This window comes from Lytechinus pictus, chromosome 2, assembly GCF_037042905.1.
Source record: "Lytechinus pictus isolate F3 Inbred chromosome 2, Lp3.0, whole genome shotgun sequence".
In the NCBI taxonomy this organism is placed as follows: domain Eukaryota; kingdom Metazoa; phylum Echinodermata; class Echinoidea; order Temnopleuroida; family Toxopneustidae; genus Lytechinus; species Lytechinus pictus.
Genome location: NC_087246.1, coordinates 33,318,184 through 33,331,839, shown reverse-complemented (window position 1 = coordinate 33,331,839; position 13,656 = coordinate 33,318,184).

Here is a 13,656-nt window from a genome sequence, read left to right as displayed (position 1 = left end):
CAATTTTGATGACTTGAGTGGGTTGCTGCCTCCGTAGACATGTCACTGCTTTATTTAGATTATTCTATGAAACTCCCAGAGTGAGCTGTTTTGTTGTTAGTCCAAAATCATTCTGGAAGTTTTTACAAAAATCTGATGACTCATGATGTACAGGTATTATATTTGTGTTTGGTTACAATTGAATTGTAGAATGTTATCAATTTTCCCAGTATAATGCCAGTTGCCTACCTCTTTGAAACTAAATATTATTTGATTAGAGATATTGAAATGCTGTAATGTGTAAGAATTTTATTTGATGTGTGAAGGAAAGCAGGCTTCTAAGTCAAAGAGTCATACTACTGGCACAAGTTTATGCAAGTTGATAATCCATGGATGGTTGAGAGTGTATTCATGTTGAAGGGTTAGCTTAGAATGAGGACTGAGCAAACTCTGTGCTAAAAGTGGGCCATGCAGTGTGGGATTATGAATACAACAAGGTTACCACTGAGACTTGAACATCATTGGAAGTCGTAAATCATGCTCATGGCGATTTTTAGTGGGGTTTGTTTTCACATGTCAAAAATTCTCTTCAATTCTACATGTATGTTCAATTAGTGGTTTCACGTTTGAGCTGTTGAAAGCGGGGCCCTGCAGTCGATCGCATTGATCAGTTGAGTTCAATCAATCTTTTAGACATGAACTGTATGATCAATGCTGAGCTCTGTGCTCCATAGCCGTGGTTGTTAATTTAGACAAACTAGCTACAGCGCTGATATAAAGCTGATGCTGGGATTGAACAAGTTGTTGTGGAGCTGATTGGTGTCATTCTTGTAAAACCCTTACAAGTTTTGTTGTTTTTAGAGCTAGATGAGGAGCCTGATTCACAATCTGAACACCAACACCACTAATTGGATTTAAATGTGTTCACAATTAAAGATGAATACCAGGGGTCTGTTGCAGAAAGAGTTGCATTTAAACGCAAGTCAAAAAATCAATCGCAAGTCCCAAATGAGCGCTGTTGATTGGTAGAAAATCAAGTTACACATGATTTTTAGAGTTGCGATTGATTGCAACTCTTTTTGCAATGGGCCCCAGTTGTGGTTACGATCTCAAAATGAGTTTGAACAGAATCCAGTGAAATGACCACCCAAGTGTTTATATGTATGAATAACAAATATATGCCAAATGATTCTGGAAAAAATGTGTAATTGCTGAGAAATAAGCAAAATAAGCACGGAATTCCATAAAATGTCGGGTATTTTTCTAAACAATATTTATACATTGTCCCACATATGCCTTTTTGTGTTAGTGATCATCATAATTATCAGTTTTCAGCCATGATTTCACAAAGATAAATTTATTCCAATGTACCAGATCTAGATCTATGATAATATTGTGGCATTTAACCTCGAATTTGAAGACTTTCTCATGAAATAATTTCTTGCTGCAACTACTTTCTTTTACCTTTAAACTAGGTTCTCCAAAGATGTTAAAATTGTTCTGTTAAAATGTTTCCTCTCTATATCCAAGTTTAAAATTGAGTTATTTGGGAGTTCCTTTAGACCCGTAAGAATTTCTAAATTCTAGATGTTTTTCATTTTGACTTCCATCTTGATGAATCATGTTTGGTTGATTTAATAAGGTTTTCATATCCTTAATACTCCATCACAAAAATCATGAAAAATGTATGGTAATTTGGAAAGTACATTGTTCTTATGTTATTGGTTAAAAGATTCTATATATTGCATAGGAGGATGAAGGATTGAATGGATTACATGTATAAACAGGGTCATGAAGTTGTCGCTGCAGTTTGTTATTAAAGAGTAGAAAATATTTATACACCGAATCTAGTTTGAATATTCTCACATCGCAAAGTGCCAATTAGTATCACATGTTACTGTACATTAAACCTACAGAGCCGATTATTACATATCATTGCTAATGTGTTAAAAACCTTGTATCTGAAGATATTGCAAAACAGCTCAAAAAAGCTGTATTTTAGAAATATGACAACCTCGTATTGTCTGAAAATTGTTGTAGAGAAGGTTGATACTATGTCATAACTCTAAAATCTAACTTGTTTGAGTTGTCCTAAAAATATTTACATTCTTGAGATGTTTTAACACCCTAGCAATGGTATACCATGTGTTAAAGCCCTAACTGGGCACTGATTTTTTTTTTTTTTAATTCACTGATCATTTTCAAAATTCAATTCATTGCCAGATAATATGGACATTCATATCATAAAGCATGTGGATTGATAGATGCAATCTTTATTGGTGAATCTACAATTGAATTGATTTAATAAAAGATGAAAATCGGGTCCCTGATAATTTGCTGATTTTCCCCCTGTTGATATCAAATCAGTTCTCAAACATGGAATTTGATAAAAAAATCCAGGATATAATCTTCCCTTATTTAACGTTTCTGATTATTCATCATTTAGATAAATTACACATGAATTTTCATTTTCCTTTATATCTCTTTGAATGTACTTAAAATTCAGATCCAGTTAAACAATGTGGTAAGTCTGGCCATGTAACACAGATTTCATCCTATATGTTGATATAGAATCGACTATTTCAAAATGATATATTTCCTCATTGGTATTAGGCCCAGGTTGCTTCTCAAAATTAAACTTTGCACAACGTATAAGAATAAACATTTTTACTGATTCATTATTCTCTTGATAATGGAAGTAGAATGTAATGATGTAGGCTCATTCCAAGACTTATTTGTACATTGCTGCATGGTCTTCACAGAGTGTATGATTATCTTGTACAGTATCTATATTATGTTAGTGTGTATGTAATACACGTCTCCTGAAAATAAAGAAAAGGATGTAATTTTTCTATCAAATTGATACTTTGTGTGCTTAGATATCTTTGTCCAGGTTTGCTTGTTTGCTTATTTTTAAATGTTTTTAGAAAGGATTTTTACCTCAGAAATCAGAGGGAAAATCATGTGTGATGTTAGACATAAACAGTAGATGTTTAAAAGGGGGGGGGGGGGGAGGGGGGTTCTCATTGAAAAAATATCAACCATGGTTGATCAATTTTGATTGCAATTTCAATCGCCTGGGTATTTTTGTTTAAAATCGCTGATTTAAAGCACTTCCAATGGAACATGTGCAAAAAATTGTCAGTGTTAGTACATGTTTTAGTTGTTTGAATCCACAGACACACATAAACATAAAAATAAATCTACCTAAAATCAACTTAATGAAAATATTCTGCTTGTTTAATTAAAAATCAAGCCCAATAATCAACTGTTTCCATCAAAACTGAAGATCTACATGTGACCAGCAATGACTTGATTTTGTGTTCATATAAGGTTTTTTTTCTGAAATTTGTATTTCTTTATGTTAAATGACAGATCATTGCAGTTATTCTCTTGCTCAAAAATGCAGTGGGTAAGAAGATGTTTACGAGATGACAATTGTTAAAACGCTCCGATCGATTCAAATCGATTGAATCGTCTGTCCTGGAAAACTTTGATAGGGATATAAATGTTCTTTGGAGGTCTAATGCTCTCAAATGTGTCTTGCAGTCCTTGGTTAACGTATAATTAGCAGATTCTCTGCATAATTGGTACTGGGACATTAATCAATATAAAACGGTACCGTTCACACTGCTTGATTTTTATTTCTGTCCATTGATTTTTTCAGATTGAGATTCAGAGAGTATAACTTGTGATGTGTTTTTCAAGTTGTTATTTTCATTTATTCTAAATGAATAATGGTCCAGATAACACCCTTGAACAACACATACATGTATCTCTGAAAAACATAAACTCTGCAAACTACAGAAATACATGAAAAATTATATGACACTAAATCTTGATTTATTTTAAATAAAATGTTTTCCATGTCTTATTTGAAGGATTCCTGTTTTTAAATGCTCGATTACCATGCAAAATAAATGTGTATTCATACAATTTGCATGAAATAAAAACTAACAATGAAATCTAATGGGAAAAATTTACACACAAAAATTGATGGCCTTACACACAGTTCTCAAGGTCTGTGCTAAACTTAGCCCCCCCCCCCCCACTTCTCAGTAAGGGAAGGTTTAATGCTGTTTCTAGTAATAGTATCAGAATTCTATAATTTGATATTTTATTAGTTCTTTGTAACTAATTGACTCTGGGGAAAAACATCATTTAAGATTGGGAGAAGATTGAAGTTTTTCCTTGCGTAAGACTTATTATTTTTCATGAATTTGCTTGAAAAATAAAACAAATAAGAAAAATTTGGACTTAAAACGACAAAAATTTATGATTTGAAAAAAATGAATCTCCCTTTTTTAGTTTAAAAAAAAAAATCTTGAAATTGACGGGGCTTTGCACACACCTGTGGAGAGTTACAAAAGTAGATTCATACCTTACAAATGGAAAGTACGCATAGCTTGTTGAAAATCAGACGGGAATATAAAGCTGTGAAACAACATTGACCAGCAAGACAGACAGATAATTTAGTCATAGATCCCTCTTTTCACTTACCTACCCAGTCATGTTACTTTTTTGTCTTCATTTTTATTCCAACATGAAAACATTCATTTTGACTGAGACCCTAATGTATCAAATGTCATTAATCATCTCGTGCTCAACTTATTCATAGTGAAAGAAAAAATAAGGAGTTCAAATAAAATACATACAAAGCATTTTTTGTCCACACAAATGGATTTAATGGTATTGCACAAATTCACAGTCCATCTCAAAACATACAATGGACAATAAAATCTTCATTTCATTCTCAAATCATATACACTACATGACTTTTTACAATGAAAACAGGTTCTGTTTTACATTAGGTACTACACACTGGTAGTCTTAGATACCAAATTAATCATATCAAGACAATTATTTACAATCCTCTATAACAATAATCCAATGACTGTGTTGAATGCAATAGGAGTATGTGTAAGCATGGTTATGCCATGGAAGAAAGCAAAAAATATGGAATGAATCAATCTTTGAGAGAAGCATTACAAAAACTCTTGTTTGGGGGTTTCCACAACTCCCAAGTTCCAGATAAATACCACCATGTTTGGATATAATTTTAATCACAATATTTTTTTTTTTAACTATCAGGAATTTATTTAGTTCTGAAAAACAAAAGAAACCGGATGGATCCAAACATATTGCAAAGCTTACATGCTGGGAGATTGAATTGAACTCAACAGAGCGTTTCTTGGGTTAGACGCAATTTTGAAGAGAATAAAGTAATCAATAACTTCCAGCCAGTTGAACAGAAGCAAAGCCACACCTCATTTAATAAGAAATCACAAAATTAATGTTAGTTCCGCTCGAACTAAACAGTTCAAGCACCCTTGTTGATTCATGTCAGAAATAACATTTTTAGCATTGTTGTGGCGAATGATAGACAATACACCATAATTGTGCATGCATATTTTGCAGTTTCTTTCAAGCCTGGAAATCCAAGATGTTTGCATTATCATTATGGACCATCATTCTAAAATCTGAATTAAATAAGTGTTTGGTACCATGAATTCGTAACAAAGCCTCAAAAAGGACATACTGAAGCTTTTCGACATGCACTCATCGGAGTAAAATTGCATGAATGTCTAGAACGCTAGAGCAAAATGATATATTACAGAACCGAAAGAGATAATGGATGGCACAGACCCGATTCTGTGCCGCCAGAAGGAGTTCGTAAGAACCCTTGCATTATTTTAGTTGCTTCACTTCAATTTACGGATGTTACTAAGCCTAAATTACCTTGACAGCCAATCACAGCTCACCGTTTAGCGTACATTGTCTCTTTTGGCTCTATTAAATATTGTTTCACTCTAGCGTTCTCGTCATTCATGCGATTTTACTCCGATGAGTGTACGTCAAAAAGCTTCAGTATGTCCGTTTTTAAGGCTATTTTATGAAAAACTGAAATGTTACACCAGCAAATGAAAGAGTGGAGGAGTGACATCCTTTTCAAAACGTTATATCTAACCTTTCATAAAGCTGAATCCAACACTTCTAGTGATGGGTCGAACCATTTAAAGTGGTAAATGTAACATTTAGAAAAGTCGGTTACTCCTGAAACCTCTCAATTGTTGATTTAACATTTCATTTTTTAGAGAGATTTATTAAATTCCTTAAGGTATATCAGATATGGACATTTTTTTCGCTCTTGTTTAGTTGCAAAATAATACCAATGCAAAACATTCAATGTATAGCAGTATCACATCAATATCTGACCACTTATTCAAAAGATTTTACAGCAGAAGAAAAAAAAAGAAGAAAATTCCCTATGTCAATAAAGGAACGCTCTGGATGTGGGTGCAGTAAAAAAGGTAATCGTGAGAATTCAAATTGTTCTCATGATATTAAGGACGAATAGTAAACAGGGGAACATCCAAGCTATGACCCATTTCATGTAGTTCCACTCATTCATTTCCGTATGGAGTGTACATAATTCTTAGTAGACACTGGGAAATTTCATTTTTTTTGGTGCATTACAATCAACATTTTGTAAAAGCAAAATATATTTATAAAGTTTCTTGCCTCGTTCAATCTTCAACACACAAAGCATATATTTACCAGATGAGAGAGACTGGAATGTCATTTACAGTGATCACAAACCTATAAACATTGTTGATGACTGACCTTTTAAAAAAGCGTAACTTTATAAAAATGTATACACCTCCATAATCACAAGCTTATTTCCCAATTTATTTGTGAATTGTTACATTTCATGTCATAATTATTTAAACATGAAACTCTCATTTGAACAGAATCAGCAGTTTCAGGATACAAGTAAATCCTTAAGCTTGCTTAATTAATTATAGAAATGGTTAAATCTCTTAATCCAGCTGCTTCAAGCTTTTATAACCCTTATAGAGAGCTTGTTAGAGTAGGAAACCTCTCCGTTGAAACCTACATTTGGTGATGTAACCTCTTCAAGGCATGCAGGCTTCCCACATTTCGATGAATAATTCTACCGTACCACCGTGAGTTGTGTAAGCAATCGGTCATTGAAATCAGGACCTTTCCTAGTTTATAACATCAAGTTTGTTTTTATTCCATTGACTCATAGGTTACAGCTTAAGAGGTTTTCTGTGGATTTTGATCGATCATTATACGGACGGGGCGATGAAACTGAAAGAGAACCTAACTCACTTTTAACCTTCTTCCGAGTGGTGTGATTAGTGATTAGTCAAATATTGAATTTCTGTCCATTGTTGTTATCCAATCTGAAAAGTATGAAGGATCTTTTTTTTTGTGGGGAGGGGGGGGGAGGGTCGAGAAAAAAAACCCATCCCAAACCAAATCTTGCCTCTGCTTCACAATGTGTGATTTCCAAAATGATTTGTTTTTTTTCTCATCTTTTATCCACGTTCAAAGCATGTGGGAATGGGAGGGGGTACGTGGAGGTTAGAAATACCCCACCCAGACATTTACTTCGATCATCACATGATTGGAAATGCCTTTTTTTCTCATTCCCAATTGTATCAATGATGCTTAATCAAGGAACAAATAAAAAAGATAGACTCTTTTGTTTTCAAGTAGAAATGAAGAATGGGTCACAAGAAATTATTTGTCAAGAACCTCTCAAAACAAACTATGTTTATAAAGTTTGGGATGAACTATGAAGGAAATTATGCCCAAAGTAATCAATTAAAAAATCAACTCTTTATGCAAAAACAAACTCCTTTGTTATATTAATGTTGGTTTCAAAGTTAGGATGAGGGAGGGGAATAGAGTGGAGATTGAGTTTTCAATCAGATGCAAATTAACAAACAAAGGTCATCTTCATCACTGAGACACTGAACTGAAAATCCACAATGCAAAGTTACATTTAAATATTGATTTCTTGCAACAAAACACGTATTAAATAAAAACTATTTCCAATTCATTTTAATAGACACATAAGATTATATATTCATACTAAAAGCATAACACTCTTTTTGCACAGTACTTGATAAAATAATTTACTTTCTTTATGGATAGTTTTAATCATGAAAATAAATGGCGTTCAGCAAATACACAACTTAACAATGTTTTCGAAATATGTACAATTATGTTCGCAAAATAATACTATGACCATGCTGTAATTCTTCATCAGAATCTCTGTTAATTCATTATCAATAATATATTTGCAAGCCAAATGACGAATATAAACTGTATTCTGAATTTGATTTCTAAATTACAAATATCATTCCTCATTTGTTTTGTTTTTTAGGGGTGATACATAATGTCAAACCATTATGGCACATACAGTTGAGGCCATAAGTTTACATACACCCATGGAATTCAGTGAAATTTGTTTGCTTGTCAAACATCGCAAAATTTACTATATCTTCAGAAATATAAATACTACCATGACAAATTTGGTATCAAATGAAAGAATATCAAGCTCATTCACTTGATTGGGATGCCGTTGGGATTAAAGTATATTTCAGGTGGAATTTTCTTTGAAGAAAAAAGTTTATGTCAAATCTATGATCTATATTACATTTTCTATCATATGTTACCACTGAACAAACAAGTGTAATCTAAAATGTTTGTGTTGAGAAGTAACTAGCACAAATATGAAATGTTTTTGTCAAGTTTTTATTTCTAATTTGTCTCAAATATGAAGATTTTTTTTTGGAAAAAATGACACCTCAATATTTTTCAGCTCCCGATGACAAAGCAATGTGATGAAGGGGCATGTCATACTCATTTGTTTGATATCAAATTCGTCATGATAGCACAAATATTTCATAAGATACAGTAAATTTTATGATGTTTGGCAAGTGTCAACTTTTCTTTGAATATCCTGGGTGTATGTAAACTTCTGGCCTCAACTGTATATATTTCAATTACCGAATCAGAAATATAGGGGCAATGGATGATATTCCTTGAAAGTGAAAAATAGCAGTTGCAAGCTACAAATGAGCCATCATAAACTGATATAAGAACAAATACAAAATCTTACTTGAACTGGATAGGAATTGGGAAAGCAGCCCAATAGGATGTATTTCTTTCCCTGATTAGAAGGCTGATATGAACAATAAATAAATTAAAACAAAACTAGAAACCATTTTCTAAAACTTTTGAATGGAAAGGAATCAGCTTTCCAAGATTTTCACAGAGCCCTCAATCATTTTAATGAAATAGTAAATTCTTTGTATCTAAAAATAAATCCATTATCCAACTCTTATGTACTAGTTATTCATTTATACAGATATACATGGAATATTGACTCAAAACCATCGGACAGACATATTCACTCATAAAGCTATGCCTATGGTACAAGATCAAGCTAACTTAAGCTTTAACTGTCTGCACTGACTTAATCAATACACAATAGAATAAACTTAAGATTAATGGCATCACTAGAAAATAGGAGTATCTTTGAATAAACTTATCTTTGTTTATATAATACCATATTTTGTATAGCATATATGTACATTACAGCTTAAGCACATGACCACCATCTCTATACACCAATAGTACTTTTGAGTTAATAATGCTATATACAATCTTATACTCCGGGCAACACAAAAGAACAGACATTCATTTTAATGGTTTATTTACAGTAAGATAATATGTCCTCTTATAGTACACACGCACTGGAATCTAATTGAATGGCTCCTACAAAATATGCTACAAAAGGTAAATAAATACTTATTAATATTTGGCTCTGCAACTATATCAACATCATAAACAAGAGAAAAAAAACTTGTGATAAAAAGTAGTTTGCACGTACTTGTTATTAGTTGTAATTTTTTTTTCATCGTTTACAATCTATCCCATTACATTTATAATAAAAACACCCTAAACAAATACCCTTAAGTTCATATTGTTTCGATATAAGTAACTCAGTAAGAAAACAAATCTAATCCTTGCATCTCGATGATATAAATCCTTATAAACAACACTTTGAAGAAAATACATGTTGGTCATGAATAAATAAATATATTATTCTGATAATGAAAAGAAAACAAATGCACAAACTAGTTGTGAATGTGACAACATATGAACATTTTGGTCAAAATTTTAGGAATTTTGGTCAAGAAAAGAACATTCTATATCCATGCAATACACATCTATACATACATCAGAAATATTGTCGTCTATATATCGTGTATCTTTTGTAGTGGTATTCATGAGCAAAAACCGAACAAAATTGAGTTGATAGAAAATTGAGAGGTAGATCTCTAGATTTTCCATCAGATTTCGAGAGCTCATCGTCCATCCATGTTGCTACAGAAACCATATCATCCATGGTATTGCACATAAACTTGAACAGAAACTCAATTGGGAAAGTTGGCTGGCAGGGCTTTCACAGATAAATGACTGGACTACAACCTCAAGTACATGACAACACACTGATCATCAGTTTATTTTCATGCAGCAGCAGGGCAGTTACTAGCCTATTACAATAACAAGCATTACAGACTTCATATTGATATATTTTTTTTCAAACACTCCCATAGATTTCAGATAATGAACTTTGACCTTTGGTAGTGTCCTCAAATACAGTAAACCCAACTTTGAGACAAATATTGGCTTTTGATTGCAAATTTGAGACATCAATTCTCATGGTTTACTTATCAGTCTTTTGAACCAAATTTTTTTAAATACTGTAGAATTATACATAAAATTATTGTTGGGGTACAGAGACGTGAAATGTTTGAGATAGCAGATGGTATCCGTCTGGTCTACTATTCATAAAAAACGTTGCATTTCGGTAACCCAACCATAATTTCATGTATTATTTTATTCCTACGATGATATATTGTAAATGGTTTTATCAGAATTTATGTTTGAATGAATAAAACAGATATGAACACAATTATCATAATTAGAAATTTCCATCTTGAGATTAATTGCAAAGTTTGTGTAAGAGGGTCCAAGACATTTACATACCAAAAGCAGGGAAACATACACCCTTGCAGAAAGCTCTGTAGCCCCCTTTGATGACCATAATTATAAAAAATATCAATCGAATATCACAAGAATCCCCTAAACATGGCAAGGCTATTCAATTCTGCATGAAGGTACGCTCGAGTGAACATCTATCAGGTTCTAACAAAATAAAAACTGAAAATGACCATCAGAAAATGGTTCAATTACATTAAAAGACATGAAAAGACACTTGATATCATCTACAAATCAAAGTGGCGAGTCATTTTCCATTCTGATGTAAAAGCATGGATGAAAATGGTGTTGATTGCCATGGTAACAGCAAGGATGTAAATTGTATAATAAGTCATCAAGCAATAAGGGCAAGGATTTGGAATAGATGGATGGATGGATACATTGGATACAAAGAGTGCATGATGAGTGCTCCAGAGATGATGTTGAATAAGAGAGGTTATCAAATGGGGGAGGAGAAATAATAAATGAAATGAATAAATAAATGAAAAAATAAATGAATGAATACATAAATTAATAGACAGGCAGATATATATATATATATATATATAGATAGATTAATAGATAGATAGACAGATAGAAATAAATTGATATTAAACAAATGAAAGGGTGCAATGAAGGAAAGAAGGAAAATCTAAATGTCACAACTTTCTCATCTTGCATCTCGTTCTGAAAAAAATTTCAGCATAAAGGTTAAGCATGATTGATTTTTCATGTCTTATTCAAATGAACTTTTTGTTGGGGTGGATTCCTCTTTATGATCAGGGTGAAAAACAGGGGAAGGGGAGGGGGTATAAGAAAGGAAGGAGGGGAAGGGAGAGTAAGAATCAAATGGAAGGAGGGGGGGGGGGGGTAGGGCATCAATATTAGCCACAAGGTGGATTTTTTTTTCAGCGAAACATGAGGGAAAATCCATGCAGATCAGGTGGATATTGCAGACAGTCTTGATTCAAACTACCTTGGAGCAAACTGTTATCGCGCATCTCGTGGGATCTCCACTGCATGACAACAGTTGCCACGTGTATGGAACACCACGTGGAAGGGTCCAAGGCCGAATCTACAAATTGCAGAAATTAGATATAATTTCCCACCACAGACAGGCGCAGATGCCCATGTGAGTGCATTTGCAATGGAACAGCATGGTAAGACAGGACACTATCAACGTGTTCCCTAAATTACCTAAATAACAGGTTTCTTATAAAATTTGTTTAGTGTTATTCGTTTTAATCAATTTTTCCACTTGGAAATATAAGGCAAGGTCTGAGAGCACATCAGCAGGAAGTGAGAAGAAAAGAGAAAGAGACAGAGAGAGTGAGAGGACAGAGGAAGCGACAGACAAACAGAGAGGGAAACAAATAGGAAGACAGAAAGAGACATACGATACAGCGAGAAAGAGGGAAACTAAAACATAAAAATGTAAAAAGAATTATAGGCAAATGCAGAAAAACTGTATGTTATAAATTGTCATGGTTGTATGTTTGCTTGAAAAAAAAACCCTCTTGATTTGTCTTCGAACTTCCTTTAATTTGAACAAATGCTTATCAATTATTCTATCTTATTTACAATTTATACATACATGTATATAATGGTATGATTCAAATACTTAATCTTTGCTCTAGTATTGCCTAGATTAACTAAACTAAGGTGACCTTTGATCCTAATTTTGTTACCCCAAAAATGTAGCTTATGTATTTTGACACTAAATAGCCATGTTGTTCACATACATGGTAATTTTATGGAATTGAAACATGCTACTAATAAAAATATATGTTTTATGTTCATATCACCCTTGCCATTTAAACCGGGTTCCATAGAGTTGCTTTAGATTAAAATCGAACTCAAATTGGGATTGGCATGAATCATGCTGTTTTTGCTATGAAAGCAAGACAAATACATGTAAGGAATAAGCTTAGCCTACATGATAAATAATAACAGTAATATAATGATAATAATAATTATAATAAAAGTGGCTGCTTATATAGTGTACAGGTCCACCTTTTGGTGCTCGTGGGGCTTCAAGGAAACAAATATACAAATTAACAATGATTGAAATGAAATATGAAAAGATATAGATTAGAAATTGAAATTCTCCTGAACACAGCACCCTATCAATTGTTAATGAGAGAGATGCAAATAAGTTTTCAGTTGGGACTTGAATGATTCTGTTGATGAAAGTCAAGATAAAGATAAAGATCCCACAAGATGATTCAGAGACTGTGTAACAGAGAAACAGGTCAAACTTAAGGTCAAATAATTCAATGAGTGAATTTCTCAGAAATTGCGAAAAGGTAACTTTAACACTTGAAATTGACATAATTTCTCCTACAAAAGACAAAGACAAGTGAACATGCAAGCAAAATCACAAAGCGATCTGCATCAGTCACCCGATACTTACGTACGATCATAACCATGTTAAAGCGATATCCAAATTGTGGGAAAGATGACAAAAATTGTTTGTTTTCAAATCCTTTCCATGATATTTGAGAATATCATATCAAATGATCCAGTACAAAGGATTCCTCTTCAGTATTAAGGTACAAATTTCACTATTTGCTATGCATTTTCTAAAATCTGTAGCATGGCCGTACGCAGCTGGGGGGCAGTCGCATTTTGAAATCTTACATTTTTTACTGAAAATTTTCATAAAACTCACCGAAAGTATGCACCAAAACCTTCAATTTCACTTGACAAAATGCAAAAACACCCAAATGAAAAGCTTGGTCACTTCGGTCCCTTGCTTTTGAGTTTGTTTTTTTGAAAAAGTTTACGTGTGCTGTCCCCCCAGCGAAAAAT